Raw genomic sequence first — 17,793 nt, forward strand, 5'->3', positions numbered from 1 at the left:
TGTTTAAGTAATGACACTGGTAGAATTCTGCGCATGGAAAACCTTCTGAAAGGGCACTTAGTTTTTCTTCCTTGTATTCCAGTAGGATTTGTCCACATTCTCCCAGTCAGATAAGAATCTTATCTGTTTTAAACATCTCCAGTGCTGGATGACCTACTGTCTGGTAGCCCAAGAGCTATGGGGTTTCCCATGTCAACTAAAAAAATGCACAACTGAAAACTTGAGAGTTATGTTTTATTCTGCGGGCATTCTTAGAACTTCACACCTGGGAGACAGCGTCGTAAATAACTCTGGGAAAGCTGTTCTGGGGAGGCAAGGAGGGGAGCCAGAATACATAGGAAATTTTGCAACCAAGTGCAGGCAGTCGGAACATCAAAAGATTCTTGTTAATTATAGAGAAAACTAGAAATCTCCAGTGAAGGATTTTAGTGCTTTTCTGTGTATGGGAAGATTCAAGAGTCTGGGCTCATTGCAATAATTCTTTAGCTATCTGGGGCCAATAGCCTATATTTCTTCATTTTTTTTAAAAGTTTTTTTAAATTGAAGTATAGTTGATTACAATGTTGTGTTAATTTCTTCTGTACAGCAAAGTGACTCAGTTACACACACATATATTTTCTTTTTTATATTCTCTTCCATTATGGTTTATCTCAGGATATTGAATTAGAGAAGGCACTGGCGACCCACTCCAGTACTCTTTCCTGGAAAATCCCATGGACAGAGGAGCCTGGTGGGCTGCAGTCCATAGGGTCACTAAGAGTCAGACATGACTGAGCGACTTCACTGTCACTTTTCACTTTCACGAATTGGAGAAGGAAATGGCAACCTACTCCAGTGTTCTTGCCTGGAGAATCCCAGGGATGGGGGAGCCTGGTGGGCTGCCATCTATGGGGTCACACGAAGTCAGACATGACTGAAGCGACTTAGCAGCAGCAGCAGCAGCAGCAGGATATTGAATACAGCTCTCTGCGCTAGACAGTTCATTGTTTATCCATTCTATATGATGGCTGGGAGTTTGGTTTAGCAGCATCCTTGTTTTTTCATCCTGAGAGTCCTCAGGCTGTACCACCTGGGGTGACTACTGTCTGATGACTGCTAGATGGAGGGCATTTTTTGCTTTCCATCCTGAGTTCCCCCAGGGTTCACCATCGGGGTGGCCATCATGTGATGACCAGGACTTCCCTGATGGCTCAGTTGGTAAAAGAATCCACCTGCAATGCAGGAGGCTCCAGTTCAATTCCTGGGTCAGGAAGATGCGCTGGAGAAGAGATAGGCTTCACACTCCAGTATTCTTATGTTTCCCACTGTGGCTCAGCTGGTAAAGAATCTGCCTGTAGTGAGGGAGACCTAGGTTCAATCCCTGGGTTGGAAGATACCCTGGAGAAGGGAAAGACTACTCACTCCAGTATTCTGGCCTAGAGAATTTCACAGACTGCATAGTCCATGAGGTTGCAAAGAGATGGATGTGACTGAGTGAGTTTCATTTTTGCTAATGTGATAACCAATGACTGCAAAGTCCTTAATTTACTAATATGACAGGTGATATTTTATGTCTCACTTGGATGGGACTTTTATTGTTAAAACTGGGAAAGTCCTGATTGAACTGGAACAAGTTGGTCACCCTGTTGATGAATCCTAACCTATCATGACTGGCTTTTGTCTTCCATCTTTGCTCTATATCATGGGTTGTTGTCATTAACTTGCCAAGTCATACCTGACTCTTTGCAACCCCATGGACTGCAGCACACAAGGCTTTCCTGTCCTTCATTATCTCCCAGAGTTTGCCCAAACTCATGTCCATTGAGTTGGGGATGCCACCCAACCATCTCATCCTCTGTTGACCCCTTCTTCTCTTGCCCGCAACCTTTCTCAGTTTCTGGGTCTTTTCCAAAGAGTCACTTCTTCACATCAGGTGGTCAGAATATGGAGCTTCAACTTCAGCATCAGTCCTCCCAATGAGTATTCAGGATTGATTTCCTTTAGGATTGACTGGTTTGATCTCCTTGCTGTCCAAGTGACTCTCAAGAGTCTTCTCTAGCACCACAGTTTGAAAGCATCAGTTCTTTGGTGCTCAGCATTCTTTATGGTCCAACTCTCACATATGTACATGACTACTGGAAAAGCCATATCTTTGACTATACAGACTTTTGTTGGCAAAGTGATGTCTCTGCTTTTTAATATTCTGTCTAGGTTTGTCATATCTTTTCTTCTGGGTAGAGGCAGAAATAGTCAGTTACTGTTTTTAGGAAATAGTGATCCTTATCCTTCCTTAAGACTGTTATTATGTTCTTTACATTTTTACTCCTAGGTTAACCAACAGGTTTTTACAAATGACTCACTTCACGTGGTGTATTTTACTCACTGCTCTCATTCGAGCAAAACAGGATGCAAAATCCCTGCCCTGAGGAAACAGGGGAAAAGCTGGCTCTTTCTGCCTTTGTCCAAAAGCCTTGTTTTCCAACCCTTCAATTATCTGTATTGATTTGCTTTGAACATGCTGCAAATTCACCATGCCTTTTTGTAATTGGTGGGATCAGAAATATGTGAAAAAGTTAACTTCTAGGTGACCTTCCATGGTGCATAGATTAAGATCCCACGGGGGCTCTGAGGTCCCTACTTCTATTTTTTTATGCACCTGTCTTGTCTGCTTTGAAACTATTTTAAGCCATGACCATACTGTGTACTGATGCTGAAGCTGAAGCTCCAGTGCTTTGGCCACCTAATATGAAGAAGTGACTCATTGGTAAAGACCCTGATGCTGGAAAAGATTGAGGGCAGGAAGAGAAGGGGGCAGCAGAGGATGAGATGGTTGGATAGCATCACCCACTCAGTGGACATGAGTTTGAGCAAACTTCAGGAAATAGTGCAGGGCAGGGTAGCCTCATGTGCTGCAGTCCATGGGGTCACAAAGAGTTGGGCACGACTGAGTAACTGAACAGGAATAATACTGTAGGAGATTCTGGCCAGTCCTGAAGCTCTTACGCCACTGGCAGTGAGGCTAATCTGTACCCAAAATGGAAATCTTTATCACAAGGAGCAGAATTGTCTGTAAACTGTTCTGCTTTGTATTAATCTCAGTGGTTTGAAATATAAAAACCGTACTTGATCGAGTGTTTACAAATAGTTTTTAAAAAATGAACTGCATATATTCTATAATACTAAATTCTCTCCAATTTGCCATCTGCGTTTTATTAAATTGCATTTGGACTACATTCTTTAGGAAAAAAAATTTCTACCCTTGCCAATTACCCTCCTATACATGTCAGTTTAGGAATTCAACCCCATGTCATACTGACCTTATTCCTTGATTTGAATCTGTTTACCATTTAAACACAGAAAATATATCCTTGAAACAGGTGTTTAAAAATATCTGGGGAACTCCAACAGCCTACAAAGAAATGAGTTCACTTTGTGCTTCTATCTTGGGCCCTGGAAATACTTAACCATTAAGCATTTTGTTTTTGAAATACAGTATCATTTATGGTCTAGACACCACAGGCAGCTGTTCAAATTCAATTCAAATGGGCCTTGTTTCTGTCGTATTCATTTAGCTTGTCTAGCTAAATCTCTGAGTAATCTTGGCTGAGTACTTAAACAGGGATTAGAAAATACCAATTGTTGATTTTTCTTTTCTTTTAAGTACATGGAAATGAGAAATTGTCTATGAAGTTGGGTTATTAGCTTTAAGCAAATAATTCTCAGTTGTTCTTTAATTTGTTCCTCTTTATTTGGCAGCCAGTCAGTATGGCCAAAAATTTAGGGAAAGCTAATAATAAATAGAAGTTTACCTTTACACAGAGTCTCTTTTCAAAATAAAGGCTTAGATTTCTCTCCTCCACATTGACAGCATTGTATGTAGCCACACTGGAAATTATAGCTGCCTTCATGTTTGAGAAAATTGGGACATTTTAACTATAGATGCATATTTTAAAAAACCATGTGTTTTCTACTCATTGATAGATATTTGTGTAAATTTCATTAGGCCTGGCAATATCATTAAAGTCTAGGGGTTTTCTTTTAACTATGGGTCACTAGTTAATTCATCAAAAGAATGGTACACATTTGGATATGTTGCTTTGGCATATAACCATGAAAGTTACTGAGTAGGGTCATGTTTAAGAATGGTTTTTAGATTTTAAAAAAGTGTTTATTTTATTTATTTGTCTGTGTCAGGTCCTAGTTGTGGCATGCTGGCTTCTCTAGTTGAGGCACGTAAGCTCCAGAGTTGCAGCGCATGGGTTAGTTACCCTGCAGCATGTGGGATTTTATTAATAGTTTCCTGACCAGGGATTGAACCCACGTCCCCTGCATTGGAAGGCAGATTGTTAACCAACAGATCACCTGGGAATTCCCTGAACTGTTTGTAGATTAATTGACACTTGTTTCTAATGCACTGAGAACTATACTATTATAAATGTATTATAATAAGGCTGCTTCATGTGTTTGGATTGAGGCTGGTAGCTGCCACTTTTCTGTTAGTGTTGATATAAGAGGAGAGCATGGCTTTGCAATGCTATCCTGTGTTTTGTTTTTATTTTGAAATAAGTATTTTTACTTGAAATTAGGCAAGCATAGCCATTTCATGTCTCCTGTGCATTGAGGGGCACATTCCTTACCTCTGATGTCATTAGATTCTCCCCTGTGATTTTTGCTCCTTATTGGGCAAAAGCAAGTAATTAATTCTGACTACTACGATTGGTTCCGCACATTTGCACTAATGCTCCCATTTGTTGTTTTGAAATGTCATATCTTTCATGAAGTACAATTCACCCTTTTCATTGTCGAGTCCTGTGAATTTTGACAAACACATACAACCGCATAACCTCTACTGCCACCAAGATACAGAACAGTTCCATTAACCTCCTGAAAGCATTAGTTGTTCAGTTGTGTTCGATTCTTTGTGATACCGTGGACTGTAAGCCGCCAGGCTCCTCTGTCCATGGGAATTTTCAGACAAGAATACTGGAGTGGATTGCCATTCCCTTCTCCAGAGGATCTTTCTGACCCAAGGCTTGAACCCGGGTCTCCCGCATTGCGGGCAGACTCTTTACAGTCTGAGCCACGAGGGAAGCCCACCATTAACCTCCTAGTTGTTTTTCAAGTGTGAATTGGAAGAAGTTCAGTGCTTTATACATTCAGTTCAGATACATTCGAGCTGACTGAGTCAGGTACACAAACAAGTATAAAGAATCCCAAGGGATTACTCTGCCAATTTTTCTAGTTATTCTGAGCATATCGCTATCATGATGATGATGGTTATAAATCACTAATCATGTGCCACATCCTATGTTAAGAACTTTATATGAATTTTTTGTCTTCAACTTTATCAATGATCTAAGAGCCTTCACATACATTTTACAGATGAAAAATCTCAGTCATAGGAAGCTTAAGTAACATTCCCTCCATAACATGGCCAGAAGGTGATAGAGGTGGGTTTGCACCCATATCTAATTATAAAGTATATGCTTTAAACCAGGACTTTTCTACCTGACTTTCAGTAGTGTCAATGATATTTAAAGGACCTGATATTTCCTTGCCATTCCTGATCCAGTCCTCATGAACAACTGATAAAACACTGAATCATAATGAAATTAATAGGTTAATTCATGGGTTTAACATATTTATTGGATGCTTAGAATACCCAGTATAGAGCAGTGAATGAAAGCGAGAGAAAGCACTACCCACTTGGAACTTTATTCTAGACAATAAACAACATAAATGAGAATATAAGGCAAGTATGTGGAATATGAACTACAATGGAGAAAAGGAAAACAGAGAAGGGGGATAAGGAGTATGGGGGCATGTATCCATTTTTGGGCTTCTCCAGTGGCTCAACGATAAAGAATCTGCCTGTAATGCAGGAGCCACAGGAGACTTGGGTTTAATCCCTGGATTGGGAAGATTCCCTGGAGGAAGGCATGGCAATCCATTCCAGTATTCTTGCCTGGAGAATCCCCATGGACAGAGAAGCCTGGCGATGTATAGTCCATGGGGTCGCAAAAGAGTTGGACACGGCAGAACAGACTTAGCTCATGCACATGTCCCTTTTTATCATGTTGGTCACTGAGAAGCTGACATCTGAGTAGATACTTGAGGGAGGAGGAGGGAGTCAACCCTTCGGACATCTAGGAGAAAAATGTTCCCCCGGTGGAGGAAATGGCAAGTCTAAACACCTGTGTCATGTGAGCGCCTGACTTGCCCAAAGAACAAGACCCTTGTCCTAGAATGCAGAGTAGTGCAGGGGACTCGGGCAAGAGTTTTCAGTCACTCTAGCTGTTCTTTTGAAAATTGATCAAAAGTGGGCAGAGTGGAAGCAGGAAGACCAGTTGGAAGGCTTTTTGAGACATCCTAGGTGAGAGATGATGGTGGCTCAGATCAGGTGTCGACAGAGGAAGTGGTAGGAAGTGTCAGAAGTTTGGATATATTCTGAAAGTAGAATCCTCAACATCTGCTGAGGGCTTGGGTGTGGGTTGTGAGATGAGTTGAGAAACTGGTGCTGAATCCAAGGTTTTTGGTCTGTGCCCCAAGTTTAACAGATTGTGTGAGTTTGAATTTTAGGAAAAACATGCACACTTCATATGCTTTATCAATACCTAAATGGAACAGAAAATTTGAAATAGCATTTTATCAGCACAGCTTTAAAATATTTAAGATTTGAAACAATCCTCAAAACTGACACTTATATTATTAATCTAGAATAAATAAAAATATCACTTAAAGACACTTTCCTGGGTATTAATTTTTAGAAAACACATTAAAAAAGAACTTTTCCTCTTTTCATTTAGGTGACATAGATTGCAAGCTCAAAAAACATATGCACATAGAAATAAAAGCCTTTTGGTGCTTTTGACAAATTTTTCCTTTAGACTCTCTAATGCACAAACATATGTTTTTCTTGGTCAAGGCTGACTACTTATTTAATGGTGTAATTTCTCAAACATACGGTAATTTTCAGGGGTTCAGATATAAAAAGTTTATTCTTTTGACCAAGTCAGAAGACAAGACAAATAATTTAGAGAGCTTCATCAAATTATAAGCACTTGGAATTAATAATATATACAAACTTGACCCTCTGGTTTCAAAGCAAATGAAATTAAATAATGGAAATTGAGTAATCACTTATTTAACTTTCGGAGAAATAAGAACTTTTACGTGTGGACTTTATCTCAAAGTTTTAACATCCCCATCACACTGGAGGATTATTTTGATAATGTGTTCATGACTTTTCTTCTTATCTCTTATAACTCTTCTACTAAGTTGCTCTAAGGTCTGCTGTAATCTTCCTAAAACATTTCTCACTATGTGCTATCCCCATCCTTTCAGAACCAAGATTCCAGTCCAAATACATTAAGCTTAGTATTCACGATCATGCATTAGTTTGATTCATCCATTTTCTCTGTCCCACCTGTTTTCTCTACTTACCATCAGCTTTAGTTAAGACAGTCTCACTATGTCTGCTTCGTATACATGCACCATGGCGTTCTCTCCTTTCTCAACGCTCTTTGGCACTGTCTTCACTAAACTACTCAACGAACACATACTACAGATACTTTTAAACACTCACCAGGTGCAAGGAACTACATGAGGGTCTGTATTACCTGTGCGTCTCTTTGCAGGCTTTGTTGCTGGAATCTCTCTTATCATCTCCTCTGCTCCTTCGTAATTCTCTCACTAAAACCACCTCCCCTTCAAGGAGAGTGAATGAGTCTATGGTCAAAACTGCACCTGTTGCAGCTACTACATTTATTATGATCTTTCCCAGCCCCCTAGACTTATCAATGAAAGGTCAGGTCTTTGTTAGCTAGATATAATAGCAATAATAATAATAATTTAGTAGCACATATTTATTGAACACTGCTTATGTGCCAAGTCTTATTCTAAGCACTGTACATATATTAACCCATTGAATGCTAATGATGTGATAAACAAAGCCGATTGGGGCAAACTGCTTGCTTAACCCAGTCTATAGCTGGATGCCATGGGAACTGAATGGTTTATAAGCAATATTGCTAAAGTGACCTTAGCTCTCTGCTATGTCAGCCAAAAATTTCATCAGCATGTCTTTAATGCCTTCATCTACAGCAGTTAAAACTCTTGAGTAGGACAAGTCATAGAAATAGGTCTAGTGGTAAACCTCCAGAGACTCTCTGGAGTCACTGGAGCAACTTCTCTTCAGTTGCTCAAAGTCCACCAATTAATTCTTGGTAGGGTTAATCTTTTGGCCATTGAAGATTTTCTAAGTATGCATATTAGTTTGGGTTATCCAAAGAAATTAGATCTGTATCTACATCTCTATCTCTATCTCTATCTATACCTATATCAGGAGACTTACAGGAATTGGCTCATGTGCTCGAAGCATTTCTCTGAACATCTTCTGGATGTAGATTTGGAATTAGACAGGCTTAAAGGATTGCTAGGAGAGATACCAACAATATTGGGACATAACATTACATAGCATACTAGTCAGTTCTTAGTTGCAAACAGTGAAATGTTTATTAAAGATATTGGGTAGCTCAAAGATTGATTGGAAAGGCCACAGAACCATTCACGACAAGCCCTCTGATGGTCAGAAGTGACAGTTTGCATCAGGATTTCAGCTCATAGCTTTGCTCCTGTAGGCATTGTGAGGAAGGAGAATGTGAACTCCCACACGTGTGTCCTCTTGTGCCCCAGGTCTGAAATCCAAGTCTGGTGCTCTGACTGGCTGAGTCACGGTTACAGGCCACACCCTGGGTGCAAGAGAGAAGGAGGTTTGGGATATAAGTATTCAATATATTCTGCTCCTTGTAGTTTTGGATCTCAGCCAAGACTTAGGAACTGGAGCATTCTCCAGACCTATAAAGCATGTCAGATTCATCTGTTTTACATGACAGACATGCTCTATAGACAGTGATGCAGAAGAAAACAAAGAAATCCCAGCTACAACATTTCATCCGTCTGGGATCATCTATGTAAGTGAAAGCAGCCAGGTCATAAAACTTAATATCCTTTGAACATATCATTGAGATGGATTACCATCCCCAATGTGCAAATCCAGAATGTGAGAAATGGAAAGTTTAAGTTATTTGTCTGAAGGCACATACTCACAAGACATCCAAGCTAGGATGTGAACTTGTCTTTGTTCAAAAAATCTGTGATCTCTCCATTATACTATCCTGAGGGTTTTTATTTTTTTGTTATATATATATACACAGGCAGGTATTTATTACATAGATATTGGTGAATAATCTAGCACCTTTGAAATCTGAAATGAGCTAGTAGTTTCATTAAAATAATCTCACTTAATTCTGCCAACAGCCTTTACAGATATCATTAGGCTTATTTATGGGATTTTGGGAAAATTGAGATTCAGTGGTAAATTACTCACTTATGGGCACATAGTAAGTAAAAGATACAGAATATAATTTTATATTTATGCAGTTTTTAAAATTAAAGTAGTATCTTAACATTTTTTCCCATGATAAATTATAATTACATGTTGAAGTGCTGTTTCATCTTAAAAGGAATCTGTACCATAATTTCTTCTAAAATTATTTTTCTCATGTATTTTCAGCCTTAAATGTTTTGATAGTTATGCATGAAATTTGAAAAATATTTAGAATGAGGGTAATTTCTAAGCTCTCCTAGAAGTATAAGTTTATTATTATTTTTATTTAATTGCAAAAACAATAAATTCATGGAGCAAAATGATAAGACAAAGCATAACTATGTAAAATATTGAAAATTCTGCTTTCTTTAGAGATAAACACTTAAAATCATTCTGGTGTCAGCACTTCAAGGATTGTTTGATATCTTTAATAACGTGTTTATATAGGCACCATTTCTTGATTTGTCAGCTTTAGACAGAATTTAATTAATTGACAGAATTTAGTTAATAAATATATTAATTAAATTAATTTCCTTTATGAAATAGAAGAATTAGCTAATTATAGTTTCTCTTACCTTTTCCCCTTTTCCTCTTAACTATATTTTTGTTATATTTGATATACTATTAATTTAATGTATTAAATTTCCTTTACAATCTAACATAAAAATCTCTTAGGCTTCTACTTCTCAATTTGTCAATTTCAGACAATTTTCTTGTTCTCTTTATTCTCCTGCCTTTTCTAGATTTATACATTTCCCAGTTGTACTTTTTTACATTGCTCAAGTTTATGAATGTTGTATTTTGCTTTGGAAGCATTATTTAGTCTTCCGTGCTTTGGCTATATATATATATATTTTTATAAATTTATTTATTTTTAATTGGAGGATAATTGCTTTACAATATTGTGTAAATACTGCCATACATCAACACGAGCCACAGGTATACATCAGCCACATGTTCCCTCCCTCATGAACCTCCCTCCCACTTCCCACCCCATCCCACCCCTCTGCATTGCCACAGAGCACCAGATTTGAGCTCCCTGCATCAAAACAGAAAATTCCCACTGGCTATCTATTTTGCATATGGTAATATATATGTTTCAATGTACTCTCCCAATTTATCCCATTCTTTCTTCTCCCATTGTGTCCACAAGTCTGCTCACTATGTCTGTGTTTCCATTGATTCCCTGCATATATGCTGGAGAGTATGTGGAGAAAAGGGAACCCTCTTGGACTGTTGGTGACTGTAGGTATATTTTTAAAATTGAAAAACAATAAATATTTGCTGTTGTTATGCATAGCCAGACTATAAGAAAGAAATTATTTGTCCCCAAATTGTACCACTCAAGGGAGGGTTAGAGTCAATGTCAAATGGCTTCTCTTCTACTTTATTAGATGCTCAGCACCATTTTACACTTATTGATACTACTCTTCATGCGGGGCTTCCCTGGTGGCTCAGCAGTAAACCATCTGCCTGCAATGCAGGAGACACAAGTTCAATCACTAGGTCGGGAAGATGCCCTGGAGAAGGAAATGACAAGTCACTCCAGTCTTCTTGCCTGGGAAATCGCCTGGACAACAACAAATCACATGGGGTTGCAAAGAGTCAAATACGACTTAGCAACCAAACAACAAATTTCGAAAACGCTCTAGGTATAGACCATGATACTTGTTTTAGCTGTTTTATTTTTCCTCCTCTGGAACTTTCTTCCTTATACTTTTACCTTGTTACTAAGGTAACTCACCCTTTTCTTCATATTAATTATTTGAGTGAATTGACTTTCCTTCTTGGATTTCACTGATTTGCGGTTGGGGTTAAAGCAAGAGTAGAGAGCTTTTCCTATCTTACATGTCAGAATGAGAGGGACCATACTCCCAGGGGATGCCCTTCACACCATCACTGCCCTGGAAGATGATGTATTTTCTCTAATAAATCCTCCCTTGCTTTTGTCCCAGTGCAAACACTCCTGCTGCCAGGTTCCTGTTTGGGTATAGGAGAGGGTGGTAGGAGATGTGGCCAGAGGTTAATGTACTGTCCTCTGATCAGTAAATTGATTACTGTATTGCCACCCATCCCCACTTTCTAAATAAATCTGCCATGACTGTACTTACAGTCAAGAGGAAAGAGTCTCACGTTTGCTGAGTCTTTGCCCAGACTGAGGGCTCTGGGGTTGACCTTCTTCCACCATGGCTACCTGGAAGTAAGATTCCCACAAGTGCTTGCTCTTCTGGTACTCTATCAGGTCTCTGGTGTTCTGATTGGGTCCCCCACCCCCCTCTCAGCACTGTTAAGGATTATTCCCTATTATACATCTTTACTTATCTTTCACTGGGATTTTGAGAAAATGGTCAACTTATGTACTTGGTTTGTACTTGAAGCAAAATCTCCCTATTCATATTTTTTTTTTAAGTTGCAATTATGGTCTACTGCTTGGAGGTTCAATAAAAGGTTACAGTATAGTTATTATACTTTGAATATGGATTCAGGAATTAGTGTAATTTATAAAGGGTTTCATTTAACCAAAAGGTAAACCACTATAGTATTAAAAAGGATAGTTTCAGTTACCTGAAATATTTGCTCAACCAGATACCTCATTCTTCAAAGATTCTTGCTACCTGTAACATCACGGGATTTTATTATATTTTTATGACTTTTTAAACTTCTTTTTAAAAAATTCTTATTGGAGTACAGTTGATTTACAATATTGTGTCAATTCTGGTGTACCGCAAGGTGAATCAGTTATACATATGCATATATTATCCACTTTTTCATACATGCATATCAGTAACCTCAGATATGAAGATAACACCACCCTTATGGCACAAAGCAAAGAGGAACTAGAGAGCCTCTTGATAAATGAGAAAAAAGAGAGTGGAAAAGCTGGCTTAAGACTCAATATTCAAAAACACTAAGATCATGGCATCTGGTCCTATCAGTTCATGGCAAATAGATGGGGAAACAATGGAAACAGTGATAGACATTTTTTTCTTGGGCTCCAAAATCACTGCAGACAGTGACTGCAGCCATGAAATTAAAATATGTTTGCTCCTTGGAAGAAAAGCTATGACCAACCTAGACAGCATATTAAAAAGCAGAGACTTTACCTTGCCAATAAAGGTCTGTATAGCTAAAGCTATGGTTTTTCCAGTTATGTACATATTCAGTTATGTACAGATATGAGAGTTGGACCATAAAGAAGGCTGAGCGCCGAAGAATTGATGCTTTTGAACTGTGGTGCTGGAGAAGATTTTTGAGAGTCCCTTGGACAGCAAGAATATCCAGTCAGTCAATCCTAAAGGAAACTAGTCCTGAATATTCATTGGAAGGACTGAGGCTGAAGCTGGAGCTCTGTACTTTGGCCACCTGTTGTCAAGAGCTGACTCATTAAAAAAGACCCTGATGCCGGGCAAGATTGAAGGCAACAGAAGGGGATGACAGGGGATGAGATGGTTGGATGGCATCATCAACTCAGTGGACATGAGTTTGAGCAAACTCTGGAATTGTGAAGGGCAGGGAAGCTTGGTGTGCTTCAGTCCATGGAGTTCATGTTCCTGCAGATGGCATTATTTTGTCCTTTGTTGTGGCTGAGTCATATTCCATTGTATATATGTACCTTATCTTCTTTATCCACTCCTCTGTATGGATCACAACAAACTGTGGAAAATTGTTAAAGACCTGAGATACCAGACCACCTGACCTGCCTCCTGAGAAATCTGTATGCAGGTCAAGAAGCAATGGTTAGAACTGGACATGGAATAATAGACTGGTTCCAAATTAAGAAAGGAGTACTTCAAGGCTGTATATTGTCACCCTGCTTATTTAACTTATATGCAGAGTACATCATGAGAAATGCTGGGCTGGATGAAGCACAAGCTGGAATCAAGATTGCTGGGAGAAATATCAATAATCTCAGATATGCAAATGACAACACCCATATGGCAGAAAGTGAAGAGGAACTGTTGAAGAAGAACTAAAGAGCCTTGTGATGAAAGTGAAAGAGGAGAGTGAAAGGTTGGCTTAAAGCTCAACATTTAGAAAACTAAGATCCTGGCATCTGGTCCCATCACTTCACGGCAAATAGATGGGGAAACAATGGAAACAGTGACAGACTTTTTTGGGGGCTCCAAAATCACTGCAGATGGTGACTGCAGCCGTGAAATTAAAAGACGCTTGCTCATTAGAAGAAAAGTTAAGACCAACCTCAGTTCAGTTCAGTTCAGTTCAGTCGCTCAGTCCTGTCCGACTCTTTGCGGCCCCATGAATCACAGAACACGAGGCCTCCCTGTCCATCACCAACTAGATGGTATATTAAAAAGCAGAGACATTACTTTGCCAACAAAGGTCCAAATAGTCAAAGCTATGGTTTTTCCAGTAGTCATGTATGGATGTGAGAGTTGGACTATAAAGAAAACTGAGTGCTGAAGAATTGATGCTTTTGAATTGTGGTGTTGGAGAAGACTCTTGAGAGTTCCTTGGACTGCAAGAAGATCAAAGCCAGTCCATCCTAAAGGAAATCAGTCCTGAATATTCATTGGAAGACTGATGTTGAAGCTGAACCTCCAATACTTTGGCCACCTGATGAAAAACTAACTCATTCGAAAAGACCCTGATGCTGGGAAAGATTGAAGGTGGGAGGAAAAGGGGACGACAGAGTATGAGATGGTTGGATGATATAACTGACTCAATGGACAAGACTTTGAGTAAGCTCCAGGAGTTGGTGATGGACAGCAAAGCCTGGTGTGCTGCAGTCCATGGGGTTGCAGAGTTGGACACAACTGAGCAACTACACTGAACTGAGGAGGTGCAGACCATATTTTCTGACCATGAATTAGAATTAAAACTCTTGAAAGCCAAGATGAACACATATAATCCCATTGGAAAATGTGAAATTTCAGTTTACAAAGTTGCCTGTTTGCTTTTCAGTTATTTCTCTTGTTGTTTCTGGTGTGCAAAATACCACCTTTATTTCCTTACAAACTCACCTTGTGTTTTAAAGGATATAGGTGATTTTTAGCCAGAATTTCTAGATATTTTTCTATGGGGAATTTTGTCATGCCTTTGTACAGATTGTCTTTTCTGTCATTTTTCAGGAAAAGAAAGCATAAAATTTAGTTTTTAAAAATTACATGAAAGCCATAATTTTAAAAGAATAATTTTCCAAGTCAAAAAATTTAACTTTGTCATCTTCGCATATCCTCTTTCCTTTGAATTAAAATTACATTTTTTGAAGAAGAATTAAACAGTAGTACATCAGATTTGAAATCATGACAATTTCAGCAGTTTTGATAGTGTTGAATTCTTGACAAAATGTCAGTAGTTATTTCAACTGTGAATAATTTTAATAAATACCTTTCCATGTGGAAGAAGACAGCCTCATTAAAAATGGCATATTTTTAATAATTATGGTATGCTTTTTAACAGTTTTATTGAGCTATAGCTGACACATAATATGCCATACATATGTAAATTCTATATAACTTGATAGATTTTGACATATACATGCACCTGTGAAACCATCATCATAATCAAAACAGTGAACATACTCATCATCCCCAATGTGTCTTTTGCCATGCCTCCCTCCTGCCCCTAACCTCAATCCCAACTCTGTCCAGGCCACCACTCACCTGCCTATTGTCACTATAGATTAGTTTGAATTTTCTCAAATTTTATATGAATTTCTCAAATTTTATATAAATGAATATAGCATATACTCTTTTGTCTGTTTTTTTCCTCAGCATAGTTATTTTGAGATTCATCTATGTTATTACATGTATCAATACTTTATTTTACTTTTAAAAACATCTATTTATTTATTTGACTGTTCTGGGTCTTAGTTGTGGCATGTAGGATGCAGCTCCCTGACCAGGGATCAAACCCAGGTCCCCTGTATTGGGAGGGTAGAGCTACTGGGCCACCAGGGAAGTCCCTATAGTTTGTTTGTTTATTTATTTTTACTGATGAGTAGTGTTTCCTTATGGGCCTCCGAGGTGGCTCAGGGGTAAAGAATCTGCCTGCAATGCCAGAGACATGGGTTTGATCCCTGGGTCAGGAAGATCTCCTGGAGAAGGAAATGGCAACCCACTCCAGTATTCTTCCCTGGGAAATCCTATGGACAGAGGAGCCTGGTGGACTACAGTCCATAGGGTTGCAGAGTCGGACATGAATTAATGACTAAACAACAAAGTATTCCATTATGTGATACTGATATACTGATATACCATACTTCGTTTGTGCCTTCACCTGTTGGTGAAGATTTGAGGTGTTTCCAGTGTGGGGCTTTTACAAATAAAGCTGCTATGCACATTTGTGTATAAGTATGTGTAAGAACATACAGAGAGGGCAAACATTCGCATTGGCTGTAGAACATGAAAGAGAGAAGTCAAGAATGACTTCAGGGTGTTTGGTTTGAGCACAGAAATAATGTACTTACTTGTCGTGAGTTGAGAAGCAGAAAGATGTGGAAAGGACAGGTTTTGTTGTGGGTAGGGTGTTGAGTGGAATTCAGTAGCTTGGTTTTTGACATATTTGGTTTGAGACCTTATAAGAGGGAGACAGGAGGGCCAGAGTCAGAGAAAGGGAGAGAGAGAGAAAGATGAGAGAAAGGCATTTGAAGATTGCTACACTGCTGACTTTGAAGATGAAGAAAGAGACCATGAACCAAGGAATGCAGGCAGCATCGAGAAGATAGGAAAGACAGAAAAAGAGATTTTCCTCTAGAGCCTCCAGGATGAACAGAGTCAAACTGACACCTTGCTTCTAGCCCAATGAGTCTTTTTCTTCTTTTAAAAATGTGTATTTGTCTGCATTGAGTCCTCATTGTGGCACACGGAATCTTTCACTGTGGCATGTGGGCTTATAGTTGCCCCCATGGCACATGGGATCTTAGTTCCGTGACCAGGGATTGGCCTTGCGTCCCCTGCATTGGAAGGCGGATTCTTAACCACTGGACCACTGGAGAAGTCCCCCGTGAGTCTTCTGAGCACCACAACTTTAAGATAATAAACTTGTGCTGACTTAAGCTAATAAGTTTGTGGTGATTTGTTACAGCGGCCACAGGAAGCTAATACAAAGCCTTAAGACAGGATGACATCATACAGAAAGCACATGATCACTGATGAATATCTTTAGAAGATCCCCATCCTTTACCTAGACTGCTTTTCTTACTTTTGGTCTTGCTAATAACAGGACTCACGTGGCTCAATTCAGTCCTCAGCACAAGTCACTCTCTGCCCTGTTGGGCTGAAGATAATGCTAGGTCTGCTCACGGAGATATTTTGGCTTCAGGTCTGAAGGGTTCTGTTTACTTGATCTCCAGGGTTTTGAATGGTTCTGAGTCCTGATCACCAGCTCCGCCACTTGATCCCCAGCTGTCTGGGTATTTTTTCAGCTTCTGGCAACTTTGATTTTGTTCTTTGTCATCCTCGAACGTCACATTCTTGACTGTTAGTTGTTCATCTATTTTGGAGTCTGGACTTCCTCATCTTTGCTTCACATGCTTGGTGTTGAGACACTTGCTTATACCCGGCATCAAATAACACCCTTCAGAAGTCCACTGCTTCATTTAGTCAGCATAACATGCCTTCCTGCCTATGTGCTAAGTCTCTTCAGGATGTCTGACTCTTTGTGATCCTATGTACTGTAGCCCACCAGGCTCCTCTGTCCATGGGATTCTCCAGGCAAAAATACTAGAGTGGGTTTCCATGCCCTCCTCCAGGGGATTTTCCTGACCCAGGGATCGAACCCTCTTACATTTACCCACATTGGCAGGCAGGTTCTTTACCATTTGCCCCACCTGGGAAGCTCTAACATGACTTCAGGTAGTTTAAAATGTAGGAAACAAAGCTTCGAGAGTTCAGACAATGTGTTCTGGTTCTCCACTGGCAGAACCGGCTCTGAAAGCAGATCGGTCTACTGGAAAAGGCCATTCTGTTTGTTACAATGTGACCTGGACTCTCTTGATCACTCCATCTTCTGAAGGCAGACTTGCTTCTGACAACTCCTCTCCCCCAGCTAAACAGAGGAAGATTTAATGCCTCATTTTTCAGTCCCAACCCAGACTGCTCGCCGCCCCTCTTTTGGCAGACAAACAAACTTCAGCAGCTACCCACCTCTATCTACATTTGGAAATGCTTTATCAATATGTAAACATCTTAGCTAAATACATTCAGGACACTTGAATTTGTATCAACTATCCTTTTGACAGTTAGTTCAATAGTAAAATTCAGTTCTTTCTCTTGACAATGGAATTATGGGGACAGAAGGTAACCTTGTATGTGTGTGCTTAGTCACTGAGTCATGTCCGATTCGTTATGACCCAGTGGACTGTAGCCCTCCAGGCTCCTCTGTCCATGGGGATTCTCCAGGCAAGACTACTGGAGTCGGATGGCATGCTCTCCTCCAGGGGATCCTCCTGACTCAGGAATCGA

The sequence above is a fragment of the Muntiacus reevesi genome, chromosome 11, assembly GCF_963930625.1.
Source record: "Muntiacus reevesi chromosome 11, mMunRee1.1, whole genome shotgun sequence".
Taxonomy (NCBI): Eukaryota; Metazoa; Chordata; class Mammalia; order Artiodactyla; family Cervidae; genus Muntiacus; species Muntiacus reevesi.